General features: G+C 41.3%; 1 protein-coding gene across 2 annotated transcripts in view; it reads right to left on the minus strand.

Annotated features, from left to right (window-relative positions):
• The window catches only part of SMYD3 (SET and MYND domain containing 3), a 555,690-nt gene that overhangs the window by 300,396 nt on the left and 237,999 nt on the right, over positions 1 to 17,295 (minus strand). The gene's annotated exons all lie outside the window — the stretch shown is intronic.

A 17,295-nucleotide genomic window follows, 5' to 3' on the forward strand; every position in this document is an offset into this window, starting at 1 on the left:
ACTCAGTAAACAAATTCTTTGGCAAAATGAGATGTCAAGGAACTAAGGTTCTACCCGATGCCACTCCGTTCAGCTCCAGGTGTTGCTCCAGAGGGGAATCTGTTTATATTGGTAAAGTGACTCAGGGCTTACTCAACCCCAGCTCACAGCAGGACGTCCAGTACACACGTCAAGGCTAGATAGCGTCATCGGTGGTGTTACAATGGTCTTGGAAGCTAAAGCCAACAGCCCTCCTACTTAATCTTTCTATTAATACAGTCTAGGACCCAAAGTTTTCTCCTCTCCTTTCTTTTAACAATAGAAATGTATGGAACATTTTATAATAATCAAAGTGGTTATGCAAGAAGATTTCCTGAATCTGAAAGCTCCACAAATTTTGCAACAAGAAGCACAACACAGAAAGACCTCTTGCTTTATTGTTGCTACACATAATTGATTTATGACGATGATGAATTAATGAATTAGTTTTCTGCACGCCCAAACTCCTTTACTCCAAACAAGCCATGCACCCAATTAAGAGATTGAAAAGAACTGAGAAATTCAATAATAATTCTGGCAATTAGTCTGGTATTATTTTTAAAAGGAAAAGATTATTGTTTGCTCTTTAGCTTTCCCTCCACTGCAAATTCCAATTCATTTAGGACATAAAAAGATGAAGATAATTTTCATTCCTCTCATTCCATAGTTGTCTTGTTTCACAACAGCAACCCAGTAGAAATAGTCCACTGATTGTTTCTATAAACTTTGATTAAATAAAAATATAAAGCTCAAAACCATCAATAAGCTCTTGTATACAGTAATTAAAAACTATGCTCACTATAAAGAAAAAAGTTATACAACCAAAAATTTGATGAAATAATTTCACATCAAAGATAAGAAATATAGTCATTCATTCACTGATCCATCTCACCAAACAATTACTGTGCCAGATTCTATAGTAGTAAATAAGATCCACTTCCTGCTATCAAGATTTTCAGAGTCAGCAGGAGAGGCAGAACCCAAATTACAATATAACAAAAACTTAACTATCCTCAGCTTTGGCTGTTCTAAGGGCAGAATTTTTTAAATTACTGCTAAGGTCTGGGAGGGTTGCCATGGCTTTTAACTTCAAATACCAAATTTGATTATTATGTGTTTACTACATGCAAAAAGACTTTCTTAGGCCTGCTCGTCATTTCAAGTAAACTTAGCTAATACCCTTTCATCAGACAGCCTCTCGTCCCAGAAATCTGAGAAATAGGCAATAAAATAGTGAAAGGAAATAAAATAACGACATGAAAAGGACTTAGAAAAGCTGGCCACTGGGACGTTGTTGAGGACAGAGGAAAAGCAATTTACCACAACACGGAATTCAATTGTTTAAAAAGTTTAGGCTCTAAACTTAACAAAGGAACTTTTGGAATGACAAGTTTTGGATATCTTATAACTCTAAGTTATTTGGAAGTTGAGAACATATTTTCCCATGAAAATAGGGTCTATATATCATGGTTAAGACCCAAGGTTAACTCATAAAGACCTATTTCTTTGATCCCTTCAATAAACAGCACACACCCATGAGGCACTGTGCAAAGAGTTAAGGATCTAAAGTCAAATAAGACCCAATCTCTGCCGTAAGTAGCTTAGAGTCTAGTGGAGAAAATAATTTACAACATAGTGCTTTAAGAGTTTTCTAGAATATTCATGAGGTGTTTGGGGGAGCAAAGGGGCACCTGAATCAGACAGATAAAGGGGGAGGTACAGGACACCTCCACATATGAGTAGGGGGTCATTTTGAGCTGAATTTGGAGGTCCAGTAGGAAGTGGCTACGCTAAAAAGGTAACAAGGCAGAACAAACCAGATTTGATGGCTGCTTGGATGATGGAAGTGTGTGGCACGAAAGAGCCTAGAACCACTCAGGCATCTATCTGGTTTGGGTAACTGATTCAATGTGGGCACCATTCACAGAGAAAGGAATCAGAGGTAACATGAGGGCAAAGATGAAATGTGCACATGTAGACCACGCACAGTCTAAACCTTAGCCTATATCTATTTGGAATGGTCACGGGTTTCTACTCAGGGCTTATGTCAGCAAACCTGAGGAGCCACACGGTGTGAGACAGGACCAATGCCGCCCAGGCACCCCTGCAGTAACACCGCACAGGTGTTGTACCTATAGAGCTCATCCGCCCCCCACCCTACAGAATCCCTGTCTCCTCATTTTTGCCTCTGTTTGCAGCTTGTGCTTCAGCCTCATCAGCGAAGTGCACCTCAGGAAGCTCTGCTTAGCCACGGTATACAGATGAGAAAACTGAGGCAGAGAGGCAGTCAATACCTTGCCCAACAACAGACAACAGGCAAACGGCCATCTTGCCCCAGGGCCCACACTCTTCCCCACAGCACAATACAGCCTGGTTTCAGAAACAGCAGCAATGCCTTTTCTCACAAACTCGTGCGTTCTGAAGGCAGGCTCTCAGTCATTAAGATGTCATGTGCAGCTCATCCAGGAAACAGATGCTAAGAGGCATTCCATCTCAAGTTGTGCCTTTCAGTCACATTCTTTGTTACATGCAAAAGGCATGCAATATTTACATTGAGATTTACTATCCTGGGATTCCTCTGTCGCTGTTATAGGGTCACCTGGCTAGCTCATCCTAAAGAGGTGGAGTCTCCCCTTGCCACAGCAGTAAGCTTTGCCTTCTTTTCACAGGTCTTGTTTCCTTTCCGTGTATTGCGCTACAATCTGTCCTTGTGGTTAATTACACAGGAGGCTAGGGTGACTATATCAATCCCAGTGAAACTGCTTGGAGAACCTGTAAACCAGGCCATATATTATGGGGCTTCTAACTTCTCAAGTGTCACAGAGCCACATGCTTTGATCACTGCATTAAGGACCGGGGCCCATGGTTCAGATGAAGATGAGCCTTACAAAGAAAGGCGTTGCCAGTGAGATCCCGACAGACTGAAGAGTGCAGAAAACCGAGATGCTTAAGTGATTCTAGTTAAGCGGCTCACTCTCCAAAGGCTGTGCTGAACGGTCAGCTGCAGGTGCAAACCGAGAGGTAGACAGACCTCTAAATAAGTAAAGAGCCAGGGAGGACTGCCCAGGCAGGCACCGCTTCCAGAGTAAATTATTAAAGACTGCACTGGTCTGCAGTTGCGGGTAGGACTGGTTTGTAAGCTAAGACATCTTATCCTGAATGCTGCCACTTTAAAGGTAAAAATACACTCGGTATTCCCCCGACTTTCTTTCTCCATCATTGGTGGAAAATGAAAGAGCTCTGTTGGTTTGTAACTGATGCATCTGACACCAAAATTTCATCCTACTGCATGTACTGCCGTCTTTTGAAATGCACAGTAAAGGAAGAAGAGTCTTGACATGCAAAGTAGCACGTTCTGCCACACAGCTATTGAGATAGGTGTGAAAGAGCATTTTCCGCTGAAACAGAAAGGCAGTTCTGTTTGAAAGTTTACCACACATTTCAAATTTCACATTGAGCAAACCCTTTACGATAAACAAATATACGATGGTTAAAAGAGGAAATTGGCTTTACCTTTGTTTTTTTACAAATACCCAGTAAAGGCAGGGTAAGGTATACATTTATATATATTCATATATATATATATATATATATATATATATATATATATATATATATATATACATACAAACTTATTGAAAAATATGAAAAACGAGAAGGCACTTAGAATTCCTAGCACACAGGCACTCCATTTACTGATCTGAATTATATAAATATATATACAAGCACAGTCTATGTAAATACATAGACATAAAATCAGTCCAATACCATTAATTCCAGTTTATTTTCCCTCTCCCCAACAAATGACTGACTAAATCAAAAAAGTTTCTCTTTAATCCAGATAATACACTTCATAATTCACTGAGGAAATATTTACTGAGCAGCTACCTACTTTGTGTCAGACACAGTTCTCCGTGAACACAGAACAGTGAACAAAACACACTAGGTGCTTATTCTAAGGGAGCTTAATTCTGTAGAAAGTGAGACGGACAGTACCAAGAAGTAAATAAATGAACAAGGTAATTTCAGGTAATGGTACTGATGTGATGATGGCAGTGAAACAGTGATGTCCCGGGAACGTGAAACGAAGAGCTGCTTTAGATGGATGGCCAGGGAAGACCTCTTCGTGGGGGACATTTTCAACTGAATCCCAAATGATGAGACGGAGCCAACCATACAGTTTTTTTGTTTTCATTTTAAGGGTGGGGAAGAACACATATAACAGTCAGAGTAAATTCAGCTGCTTACAACAGAATACCAAATAAAATGGCTTACCCAAAGGGGGTCGGTTTCCCATTGGAGGCACGAGCTCCTTAGAATGTTCCATTTGCCACCCCTGGTGTGTAGCTTCCTTCATTCTGCTCCCCCAACGGGCTATTCTACTGCTGAGCAGCAAATGAGAATCCTGGTAAAATATGGAGGACGGCAAGGAAGACGGCAAAGGCCCTGCCGGCCTCGCCGGTCCCTTCATATCCGATCAAATCATATCAGCGCTTTCCCAAACCTCCTGCCCATAAACCTCAAGTGACACCTGCTCTGAGCACTGTCCCACAGCTACTGTGAAACAGCTTGGGAAGCTGCATACGTTTAACGGGCCTGGGCCTTTTGTAGCCCCCAAACCCAGAACTCCGCAAGTGAGAAGAAAGGGTGAGTGGCTGTTGGCCTCTGACAAGCATTCCAGGCAGGGCAATGGCAAGTGCGAAGTCCCTGACATACCACAGGCTTGGCTTCTGAAAGAGAAAGACGTGGGAGTGTGGGGACACAGAGGGCACAGCCCAGAAACACAGTTCATGGAATGAGAGCCACCGGCAGTGGGGGCGCCCAGGTCCAGAGCTGTTCAGCTGGAGAAGCGTTTTTCCTATATCACGTCATTTAAATCTCCCCACAACTCCATGAGGTGGGAATTACCTTTATTTTACAAATAAGGGAGCAAACTTAGATTAAGCAACTCACCTCAGCTCACCAAGGAAGGAAGGAGAGGAGAGCCAGTTACAGCCTAGGCTGGTCTGACTCCTAGATCTACGCTCATAACCTCTGTCCTCTCTGCGGCCTCCTTCCCCTGCTCTAACTATATGTCTCTGAACATTGAACTGACAGAGCTCGTTCTTCCACATCCATTCTGGTTATTACCTACTGTCCTATTCCCTCACATTTATGAGAAGTCCTTCCTTATTTGTTCTAATTTTTTCATTTATTTGGAATTCCAGAGAGAGAGAGAGAGAGATTTCCACGTGATTTTTTTACCTATCTGATATGTACGGAAAGAAAAATAATTCTTACAATCAAAACTGATGTATCTCTTTCTGCCGTTGAAATTTCGGGGTGTGAAACTCGTATTAGTGGGAAAATAAATCCTGTACTGCTCTGAGCTACCTGGGGAGGGAGAAAGAGAAGACTGAAATTTCCAAGCTCCTGCCAGCTCTTGGGCACTGTGAAACATTCATGAGCTCCTGGATTTGCAAGGTGGGCCCAGAGCCGAAGGATGTTTGAGAGTTCAACTGCTCTGCATAATGAAGTAAAGGTAATTGAGTTTCCCGAGGAGTCAGAGAATAGAGGGGTCTAGGAAAATGGAGAGAGCAGGGAGCTTGGAAAGCGGCTGTTGATGATGCTCACATCCCATCTCGCCTGTGCCCCAGCAGGGCACACGTCCCCACCTGAGGGATTCTGCGGGTGACTCCTACGGGCAGGCTCTGGGGAAGTACTTCAGATCACGCCCAAGACAAGGCAGTATTTAGAAATCTAGGAAGATTAAAGGGAGAGGGTGAGTCTAAAAGGACCCAGGAGGCAGGCAAATCCCCCCTGGTATTCTCCAGGACAGAGACAGACGAAAGGTGGGACTGTTTGCTTACTCCTCTCACCCTGAAAGGTACTGCCAGGCGTGCCGAGACCCAAGACGGTAACATCAGACAAGCCTGGTGTTCCAGCAGTTGCTTTAGGGGAACCCCATTCCCTGCCCTCATTCCCCAGCACCTCAAAGCAGACTCAGCTGTGCGAATGCAAATGCAGCTGGCAGGGCACACCTGGCACAGTTCACTGCAGGCTGCCAAGCGTGACAGACGGCTTTCACTGTGGTTAAAACAGCCTCTTCTTCTCTGGGGCCCAGGGGCTTCCAGTGTAAACTTCAAGTTCATCTAATCACGTGGTGCAGTGCTCCTGACTGGCCCCTGCCTGTGCTCCAGTCTCACCTTGTGCCCTCTGCGCACCAGTGAGACTGAGCGGGTTTCCTCCCGGTGCCATGCTGTCAGATCGTCCCCGCCTGCACACGTGCTGTTCCAGCCATTTTACGTTGCACCTGTTTTCATAAAACTATCTTCTCTGAGGACTTCCAACAGCAATTCAGGCAGCACTGCCTCCAGCGAGCCTTCCCTAGCCTCCTGCATGGCCCCCTGTCACCCTGACGTAGCCCGCCCCCGCACCCATCCTCTGTTGGAACCATTCACTTATTTCTATGGCATCCCAGTACCATGGTGCCTCCACAGAGCCGAGCACTGAGCCTGTAACACAGTAATTGTTCAACAAACTCTTGACAGTAAGTGCATGACCTGAAAGCTTTTATTCCAAAGCCTGGGAAGATAATCAAATACAGATCTGCCCAAGAAGAGTATATTTCAAATGACTGTCAGGGAGGAATCTGTCGTCCCAAACCCTGATTTTCCCTTCAGCACATAGCTGTGGTCCTCTGGCCTCTATCCAGACCCTCACATTGCTCCTCCCCAGTGAGGCCAACAGCAGCCTTCAGACCAAAAATCTGAACGCTGATTGTGAAATGCTAATATTCTTTCATTCACCAAATATGCACCATGGGTTTCAGACATGAAGTGTGTGCTAAGCTGTGGGGATACACTAAAGGGACTAAAGTGACATTACAGCTACAGTAGGGGAATTAAACCAGTGAACAAGTATCTAAGTTATTATGTTATCATTGTGGTAAGCGCTGATGATGAAAAAGGGCTGAGTATTATGGAGACTAATAGTTAATGGGGGCCTAAGGCAGTCTGGGTCAGGAATGGGAGGTTTGCCAGGATGAGTGCATGCAGATTAGGGTGCTTCCTTTTGGAAGCAGGAGTTTGCCAGGGAGCAAGCGAGCGAGTGAGAGAGAGAGGGAGTCTGTGTTGGTTAGGGGAGTGTGACAAGATGAGTATTACAGAGATAAAAGCCTGTGTGCAGCCGGAAGGAGCCTGGAGAGTTTCAGGAGCAGGTAACAGGAGAGTGTGGCCGGCGCTGTGAGTTCCCAGCACCAGTGAGTGAGGGTGAACCCAGCTGCCTTGCATCCGGCGAGCTAAGCTAAGTTAGTTTTCCTTGGTGAATCTGTTAGAGAAGGACGGACTAACTGTACAGGCCACATCCGCTGGAACGATGTCTCTAAAGTGAAGGAAGACGCATTATAGACGATAACATTAGACAGAAATTATCTTCAATTGAAAAGGCGACATCTCCAAGTTGGCTAAATGAAGAGAGATTCTTACTGCGAGAGAACATTCCAGAACTAGGTTAAGCTAATAAGAATAGGCATATGGGGTGGGGGGGCTGGTAAAAGAAGTCGGTCAGAGCCTGGCACAAGTGACAGCTGGAATGTGCCTGAGAAAGAGCCTGGGCTGAAGCCACACAGAAGTATTTCTGGAGATCGTACCCAACTGATCTGAACGCTGCTGCCACACAAGGCACATTAATTCTTTTTAAACTAATAGAATGGGTGTGAATGCAGTTGGGTCATTTTTAATTCTTATCTCCTGCTTATAAGGACGTGGAATTTTAGTTTGCGTTACCTATGAATCCAAATTTACACAATGCCAAGGAGTCCCTGGTTTTCAGGCAGCATTAAAAAATAACTAGCATTTCCTAACAGCTGGTGGCAGCAAAAATCAGAATCTTGAGATCAGATTTCTTAGTTATGACGCCTGGCTAAGAATCTCCTCCAACGCTCAGCACAGTAAAATATGAGGGTTATTCCAGGTGTACAGAGATTATTGGCATGTCAGGATTCCCATAAGAGGGTCTGAACTATACCATATACTTCCATAATGAACTACTTAGACTAGCTCGTTAAGTGTATAATTACAATACTGAAGATCTATGTTACTAGTATTTGTTTTATGCGAGGAAAAAATAGTTTTAGCTGAAATGGTAGGGTGCAAGCAGCTTACTTAAGATATATCCTAAGAGGCTTACGGGCTAAGTGCATAATCCCTTCAGCTGGATGCCTCAATTACATTTATCTTAGTGTAGCTACCTATTGCACAGGTAATCACCTTCATCTGTATTGTTAACCCGATGCTTTAAATATTCATACGCCCACAACGCATTAATTATTTTTTTGCCATTCTTTCATTTGGAAAGATCCTTGGAACATTAATGGTTAGAGAGATTATGGGTGCCATGTTCCTAATAGTATAAATCAATGTGACTTTTACATTCAATGACTGGTTGTAACTTAGAAACTCAAAACCACAACCATATGTGACTATAAATGACAATGAAAATAGGATTTCATTCTATACTTGCAGGCTGCTTGACATTTTCCAGCTTGCCCTGATTTTATAAAAAGAAATGACCTTGACAATACTTAAGCATATCAAGTGGTAAGGCTGCAGCTCACTGAAATATGGCAATATGTTTATGGCTTTATAACACTGCTAAGCATTCATGAAAGAGAAAAATGTTATTGCTCTTTAACCAATTTGTATTTTACAGGCTTATTCACTATGAATATAGCATATTCACTACAAGGCCATTCTAATCTTTGTTTACCTCTATCCCTCTGAACATGGAATTAGAGGCATCAAGTCTCAGCCTACCAGACAGAGAAAAAGATCAGATTTCGCAAGAGGTATAAGGGTCCAGCTGACTCTTTTTTTCAACCTGTGTTTAATTCGAGTGCTCTCAGTAAAAACACAAATGTAGATTAGCTGTCTCTGCTCAATGTTTTTTAATTTAGATGCTCTTTAAAAGGGAACGTGTAAGCATCTTGGTAAATAAATTTCGCTGTTGTCATTTTATAAACAGAGCAATGGCAACTAAAAAAAAAAGTAGAAAATGAGATGGAAAGAAAATACTTATTAAACCTGGATGCTCTTCGGCCCATGGGGTACACCTGAGTGTGGTCCCTGCGTGTTGGCAAGGGCTCAGGGAAGTCACTTCAGATACCCCTTAGGACCTCAGGGCAGAATACCATCAAAGGGCCTCCAAAAATCAGAATCTCCAAGAATGGAAGAGCAAATATTCAGCGATCTAAAGAAGAGAGTCCCCCCTAATAAAAGAATACTTAGGGAAGAAGGCACTAATCAGAATTTAGTTCAAGTTCTCTGCTGAGTCTCCTACTCCCACCCTAGCAGAGTCCATTCATATCACCAAGTTTACATGGGCACCAAGTATTGAGATGGTTTCTCTCAACAGGTCCCTTTGCAAAGGGCTTGAAGGAGGTTGGTATAAAAACAAGGCTGCTCTCATGAGGTGAAGGAACGCTCTAGAGATCTGAAGTCTCCAAGGTCCACCCAGCCCAGCCTCAGTGAGCGGAATTCTTTACGCTTAATCCTTTCTTCTTTCTATGCCTAAAGAGAAGGGGAAGCGAGGGGAAGGGAGGGAAGGGGAGGGGAGAGAAAAGGAGAGGAGAAGCGTGGAACATTTCTTCCGAAATATTCTAACTTTCTACTTAACATAGGCAGCAGCAGCATTCATGGGACTGGTATGAAAAAAAGAGTTCAAAACCTATGGTTCTCAGTGATTTCAAGAGGAGCGCACAAGAGTGGGGAGCAAGTTAGTAACTGAGGAAGCCGGGCTCACAGAGGAGGTGGTCCCAGCACGGAAATCTTCCTGGGGACCCACTCATTCAGTTGTTCATATGGAATGAGTGCCTACCCGGCACCAGGCATTCTGTCCTCACAGGGAGCAAGACTGACCACGTCTCTGCTCACACAGAGTTTACAGTAATGGGTGACTAATAACAATAATATTAACAATGATTTTTAAAGGTCTTTGGGGGAGGGTTGAGTGCTATCAGGACATCTGCCCATTGGTCCCTCCATTCACTCAACAGAGACTGAATGCACGCCATGCCAGGCTCTACGCTAGCTGCTGGGAGGACACACTGGTAATGAAGACACAGGCTAAATGTGGGGATCAGCCCCACGTAGCCTCTAAGTGAATCTACAGGAATTAATGAGGTCGCCCAGAGAGAGTGTGTAGAGAACAACGGAAGAGGCGAAAGGAGCCCAAAAATGTGGAGCCCATAAATGTGGTGATGTAGGAAGGAGCCCAGGAGACGGTGGTGTCGCTGAAGCCAAGGAAAGTGTTTGGAGAAGAGGGTCACCCAGAGGACACATGCAGCTATACAGTCAAGTACAGAGAGGGCCCCGGACTCACTGGATTTAGAAATGAAGGCGACTTCAACCAGAGCAGTTTCCATCGAGTATGGACCTGAACACCAGACCACATTGGGCAGGTGAGCCAATGAGAAGCAAAGAAGTGAAGACTGAGAATGCAGACAATTTCACAGTTTGGACTGTGAAAGAAGAAATCCGTTCAAGATAAGCAGAGGAAGAGGAAGGGGGGCGGGGGGCAGAGACGTTTTTACATTTTTTCCCTCCTTTCCTTCCTTCCTTCCTTCCTTTTTTCCTCCCTTCCTAAAATAGAAGAGACTTAACCACATTTAAAGACTGGAAAAGAGAAAATAATGGAGACTAGATAAGTGGTGGAGTGAGGTCCCTGAAGGAACAAGCATGGGATCTAGAAAGCAGGAGGAGATGTCCTCTCCGCTGGAGGAAAGATGCTGATGAGGACAGGGGTGGGGTGAGGAGAAGGGGAGGGTTAAAAGTTGAAGACTCTCCTATGTAATGACCTCGGGCCAGGAAAGTTCTCAGGCAAGAGTCAGTGTAAATGGAAGAGGGCCCTGGTATTTTACATATTTTAGTTGACAGTTGGTAAAAGTCAAAGAGGGGCTTGGGAGGGGAGAAGTGGGTTATGTTTGGTTATTAAATTTACTTCACAAAGAAATACAGAAAATGTGTCAAACTACACAATAAAGAAATACTTGGGTAACACGATGATTCCCATATTTTTAAGTAATCGTTTCCATGCATGACTCTGAGTCTGGGGGGGAAAATCTGGAATGTAGGTAATACTCAGCCAACGACTAGTTCAGTAACCTCAGAGGCCTGCAGAGAAGCACACCTATCTCCACCTGGACGTCTGAGGTCAAGGATTCCGGGCATCACGGCTCAGCCTCTGCGACCCACGCCAGCTACCTAACCTCAGGCAAACCGCTTCACCTCACACCATGCCAAGGCTTCCTTTATTAATTTGTTTTAAAGAAAAGAACTCTTTTCTTTCAACTCCTCGGGGATACTGTGGAGATGAACGCAGTGTGTATTTAAAGCATCTGGCCAACTCAGAAAAGAGCCTGAAAACATCAAAGGGCCATACTTAACTGGAGGAAGCTTCTAGAAACCAGCTGCACAGGGCTACACGCTGGTATGGTCCCTTCACATTCATGAAGAAAGAAAGGCACGGAATTTTGTCGGGTGCCTCCACCAGCACGTCTCTCCCCTGAATCACGTTCCAGTATGCATGACTGAAACCCATCCAAATCAGAAGAAAGACAACACCATGCTGCCCGAACATGCGTGGAAGTCGGGGAACTCCCTTCTCACTGTTCACTGTGTGAAAAGGCATATTATCCCTGTGCTTACCCCAAATGCAAGCCCTTTATTTACTGAGAGTCTGCTCAGTCAACACAGAGCCTTCAGATGTTGTCTGTCCCTTTGTTAGTTCCCGGAGGCAGTGGGTTGCTCGAGTCTGGGAACCGCGTCAGTCGTTGCGCCCTGCACATGTGACGTACCCAGCTAGGCTGTGACAGCGCTCACCTGGCTTGCTCTCTGCCACGTGACACCTGACTCTGTTATGCGGCGACTGAGGCAATAACTGTAGCCTAGGTGACATAGGATCTCTTGGTTATTTTATTTTTTAATGAGGGGAAATCCACACTACAAACAAATTCACCATTTTAAAATGAACAATTCAGTATCACTGTCTTCGTAACCTCGTACACCCACCACCTCCATCTGGTTCTAAAACCTTTTCATCGCCCCAGAAGGAAACCCTGTAGCCATTAAGCATTTGCTCCTCATTCCCCCTTCCCACACCCCTGGCAACCTCCAATTTGAGTCCTGTCTTCATGGATTTATCTATTTTGAATATTTCATATAAATGGAACCATACAAATTGTAACAGCTTCCGTGTCTGGCTTCTTTCACTCAGCATAATGATTTTGAGATTCTGCCATGTTGTGGCATTTATCAGTCCTTCATTCCTTTTTGTGGCTGGATGAGATTCCATTGCATGGATATAACACAGTTAGCTTATCCATGTATCCATTAATGAACATTTGAGCTGTTTCTACCCTTTGACTACTGTGAATAGGGCTATGAACTTATTATGTGTATGTGTATTTGTTATGTACAGGTTTTCAATTCTTTTGGGTGTCTACCTAAGACTGAAATTACTGAGTCATATGGTAATTCTATGTTTAATTTTTTAAGGAACTGTTTTCCACAGTGGCTGCACCATTTTCCATTCCCACCAGCAATGTACAAGGATTCTAATTTCTCCACATTCTTGCCAACACTTGTTACTTTTCTTTTTTTCTTTTTTTCTTTTTTATTATAATCATCCTGGTGAATGTTAAGTGGTACCTCCCTGTGGTTTTCATTTTCATTTCCTTGATGACTAATGATATTGAGCATCTTTCCACGTGTTTGTGGGCCATTTATCTTCTCTGGAAAAAATGTCTATTCAAGCCCTTTGCCCATCTTTTAAGTTGGACTGTTTGCCTTCTAGTCACTTTTGAGCAAGGCATTCCAACACTCCTTTCTAAACACACCACTTCAGGGAGACAAGATGCAAAGCAAAGGAAAACAGCAGTAGTGCTTAAGAGGTTATGCTCTGACACCACACAGACTGCTTGGGTTCATTCTGTAACTTAATAGCGATGTGACCTTGACAAAGCTTCCTCTGCACCAAGATCTTCATCTGTAATAGTGAACTTCATGAATGTGGGGTATTAAACAACTTAATCAACCTAATACGCTTACAATAGTGTCTGACACAAAGTGAGAGGTACAGCATGTTTCACAAATCAGTCAAGTTTGTAGATACAGCACCTCCATGTAATTCCATAAGTACCCCCATAGAGATGGGGGAATGCATGGATCTCTGCCAGAATCAGCCACGTAAGAGGAAGAACTTCAGGGAACAAGTCCCAGTATCTTGCCTCCGTGTGAAGACCAAGATGGTCTCAAAATAATGAAAAGCACTACACAAAATACTGTTCTTTATATCTTTTTAACAACATATGAAAAGCAATCTTACACTGTGGCACAGAAGGTCGAGCCCACATTTGTGAAGAAAGTTTGGTGATACAAACGCTAAATAGGGAGCAAAACTACCGCCCCATCACATATTCTTGGCCATGAAAAAGGATGGAGAACGGTTGCAGGCTGTTATATTTTATAATTGTGATTTCTTTGAAAAGCCTATCTATTAAGGTAAGGACAATAAACCACAGTCTATGGTCTCCTTTCTATACACAGAAAAATTTCATTGCACCTGGAAGAAAAATGTCAAGCAATTCCCCTGCTCAGATCCAAAAGTCACACACATTGTCCTTCCAAGTCTACGTTGCTGCCATTACACTTCACACAGTCTTTAGAAAGGAGTGTGCGGTATAACGTGACACCAATCCAGCGTCAATGTACAAAGTCCTCTGTGCTCCAATTCTGTCCTCTAGTTGATAAAGGCTCGTGGGGGGGGGGGGGAGGAGGGTCAATATCACCTACTGCATACTCTGGTCCAATTGGTAATATATAATTTCATACCTGTAATTCAATTGGTAATACACCATTTAATACCTGTAATTTACCCTGTCATCATGCACTGCTTTAATAAAGAATGAAGTCCTCTCTTCACTCATATTCCTTAGGGAGCTTGGGTTTTCTAAAAGCGATGTGTCCTTCTCCACACCCCCTCCACCCAGCAAATTTAAACCTTGACATACTAATTGACATGGAGAGCAGTCCTTGAGCTCTGCGGAGGACAGCTGCCAAGGAACTGGAGTCATGGATAAGTTCATGTTTATTCTCAATACTGGAACAAATGGACAGGATGAAAGAGGTGGTCAGAAATGAACAAATCTAAAGGGAAAATGCCACAGTTAATTTACCAAGCAGAGAGAGGGAAAATTAGTGAAATGTCTGTACGAAGCAAAACCACTTTTTTGCTCTGAAAAACCTCCAGTAATATTATATATGAAATGGGCAAGCTTAACAGATGAACTTGCTCTAAAAACAATCATGTTCCTGGAAAAGCAAATACATAGAAATAAGTCTCGGATTTGTCATCAAAATGCTCTTACTTGTTCCAGATCACAGTTAAAGAAGAACATTTAAGAGAAAGAATACTATAATACACAGCACGTTCAGCTCTAAAGATATGGCAAGAAATGTTAGGTTTAAAATGTACCTACAAATTCATTTTTCACAGCTTATGGAAATGATTTTGATTTTCAACTTTGGCGACAACGAGAATTTGTTGCAGTTTGCTTCTCAAGTACTGCACCCTTTTTTTGTTTTCTGATTATTATAGAAAATACAGAAATTGCAGGATTATACAAAGGACAAAAAAAGGGACTTGAGAAAAGAAATATTTTTGGTATATATTTCCTAATTATCAATGGCAAGAATTAAATATTTTGCATTACTCTAAAATTAAGAATTTAACACACTGTGATTTCCTCCCTCACAGAAATATGTGCAATTGAATAATATCTGAATTATGTTGCACATGTATTGTTCAACTAATATTTCACCATAGTTATTTCCCATATTATTAAATATGCTTAATGGTTCTTTGTAACTTCACTTTTATTCGTAATTTATTTAACCACTTCCATATTTCTGGACTTTTTTTTTTTTTTTGGCTACTAAACAAAAGTACATTTACTAGTTTCACCAAACAAGGATCATTATGAATTAGTAATTTTACTTGATCAATATTTCTAAATTTTCTCTGTCCCCAAATATGTCTCTTTACACAACAACCATTATAGTATGAGGGTGCCTGCCTTACTAAATTCTTGTTAACACTGAGCATTAACATTTCTTGTTAATTTCTGCCAATTTGCCTTTCTTTGACTATTAATTTTTTCATATATGTGTAGGCAAACTGTAATTTTTTTGTGGCTCCTCTGTGCTATTTTGTGGTACAATATCTTGTTTATCCATTGTTCCAAATAAACACTAAAGAATTATCTGGAAAAATGCCTCAAAAACATTTAGTTTGGAAAGACTACCATCTTTTTAATGCTTAGTCTTATCATCTAGAAACATAGTATAGCTCACCAAATGATCTTCTATATTTCTTAAAGTTTGTAGATTTCTTTGTGGTACTGGTGGCCTCCACTTTATAAGACAGCTCAGAATTTTTTATATGCAAAATACATGGTATTTTCCAAATCAACTTCCAATCCTTTTTTTTAAACCAGAAAAATTTCTAAGGTCATGGCATAGGACTCATTGTTTTAAAATTATAAATGTTTAAGTGCAATTGTGCTTGCTTTCTATAAGTTTTGTGCTTCTCTATTCTTATTTTCTAAAAAGTTTTGATTTCCACATTGGTCCAGTATTTACAGCTTCTTAGTTCCCAAGCCATCGGTGGAGCTGAATTAACATTCCTTGTGTCCAATCAAGAATCAGTCTTGGTAAATGTTTCAAGAATAACTGAAACAAAGGTATATTTCCTTTGTGAAAGATACAAAGTTTATTCCATTTAATGCTTTTATCTTGAATTCTATTTATCGGACACTGATACTGCAATCCCTTTTTTTGACTTTTAATTTGCCTGATTCACTTTGCCTGTCATTTTACTTTAATCACAATCTTTGAATCACTTTCTTTTTTGGTGAAGAGAGGGTATTGGAACTTGTAAGTAGCTTATTTTAGAGTATTTGTTTCCTAATAGTGCATCTATTCTAAGGGCTAAAATAGTACGTGGAACGAAACATATTCTCAACAATTATCAAATTGGTAATTATATCTGCCTTTCTCCATACTTTCATTTTGTAAGCACCTGATAAACCAAAATGAGGTTTTCTCTGATCACTACACCATGTATCTCTGCTATTTTTAAAATTAAAAATTTTAAATACTGTAGTACTTTCTAAGGTCATGGAACTATTTTATGTACTGTGGAACTGTGTGTTACATGAATATCTACCAACATTCAAATCTTGTCAGATTATACCTAAATCTACTCGTATACATTTTATTGCGTATAAATTATAACTCAATTGAAAAAAAAAAGAGTGTTACAGGGAAAAATGTAAGTATAAGTATGGCTCAAAGAATAGCTTTACCTATGGCCCATGTAGAAGGGATACTAGTGATATAGATATAAATGTTAATTTTACTTATAAAAACATATTTGTTATAGTATGTTATACTATGTTATAGTATTTTGTGACATGGTAACTACCCCTTTATTGAACCAAAAATTGAAGTTAGGTTTCAAGATGAGGCTTACATAAATTATGATAATAAAGTTAGTATTTTCCTACTGATATGTGAGATAAAACGAAACAAAATGTATACCTGAGAGAAGTTTACCATTCAAGTAAAATAATTGCTTTAGTCTTTGAGATTTAGAATAATAATTACCCACGTAATAAACAAACCAAAAATGGTTACGTTTCTACGTAAGTAATCTTTGCAGGGTACAGGTACCCTAAACTTTAAAATTCTTTCACTACCTGAGGGTTAAAACTCTTTAAAAATTCATATCTAACTACTTAAGGTGAACCACACTTTCCATCATAAACCATCCCGGAAGACAAGGGCATTCTAATGTGAGCATTTACTCAATTTGGGGAAATAAAAGTATCCTTCAGTCACTGACAATTTTGCTGAACAACATTTGTAGGGAAAGTTTCAAATATTTATTGGAGACACTCTTGGAAAATAGAAGGCAATTTATTGGTGTGTGTAATTGTGAAGTGGGAGAATATATCAATCACCTAATTACCAACTACTCATTGAGGAGGGCTTTTAAATACATTGTAAATGAAACGTGTAAATTAGCCATGAATTACAAATGCAGTGTACTTTATAAAACACAGAATAAACCCTTTTTCAAAACAATGTAATTTATTCAAAAGAGCTTCCTAGCTTAAATTCATTCTCCATGAAAAGCAATTTGTATTGACCCAAGTTCCTACACATTGCCCAGTTCTTT

Source organism: Rhinolophus sinicus, linkage group LG12, assembly GCF_036562045.2.
Source record: "Rhinolophus sinicus isolate RSC01 linkage group LG12, ASM3656204v1, whole genome shotgun sequence".
In the NCBI taxonomy this organism is placed as follows: domain Eukaryota; kingdom Metazoa; phylum Chordata; class Mammalia; order Chiroptera; family Rhinolophidae; genus Rhinolophus; species Rhinolophus sinicus.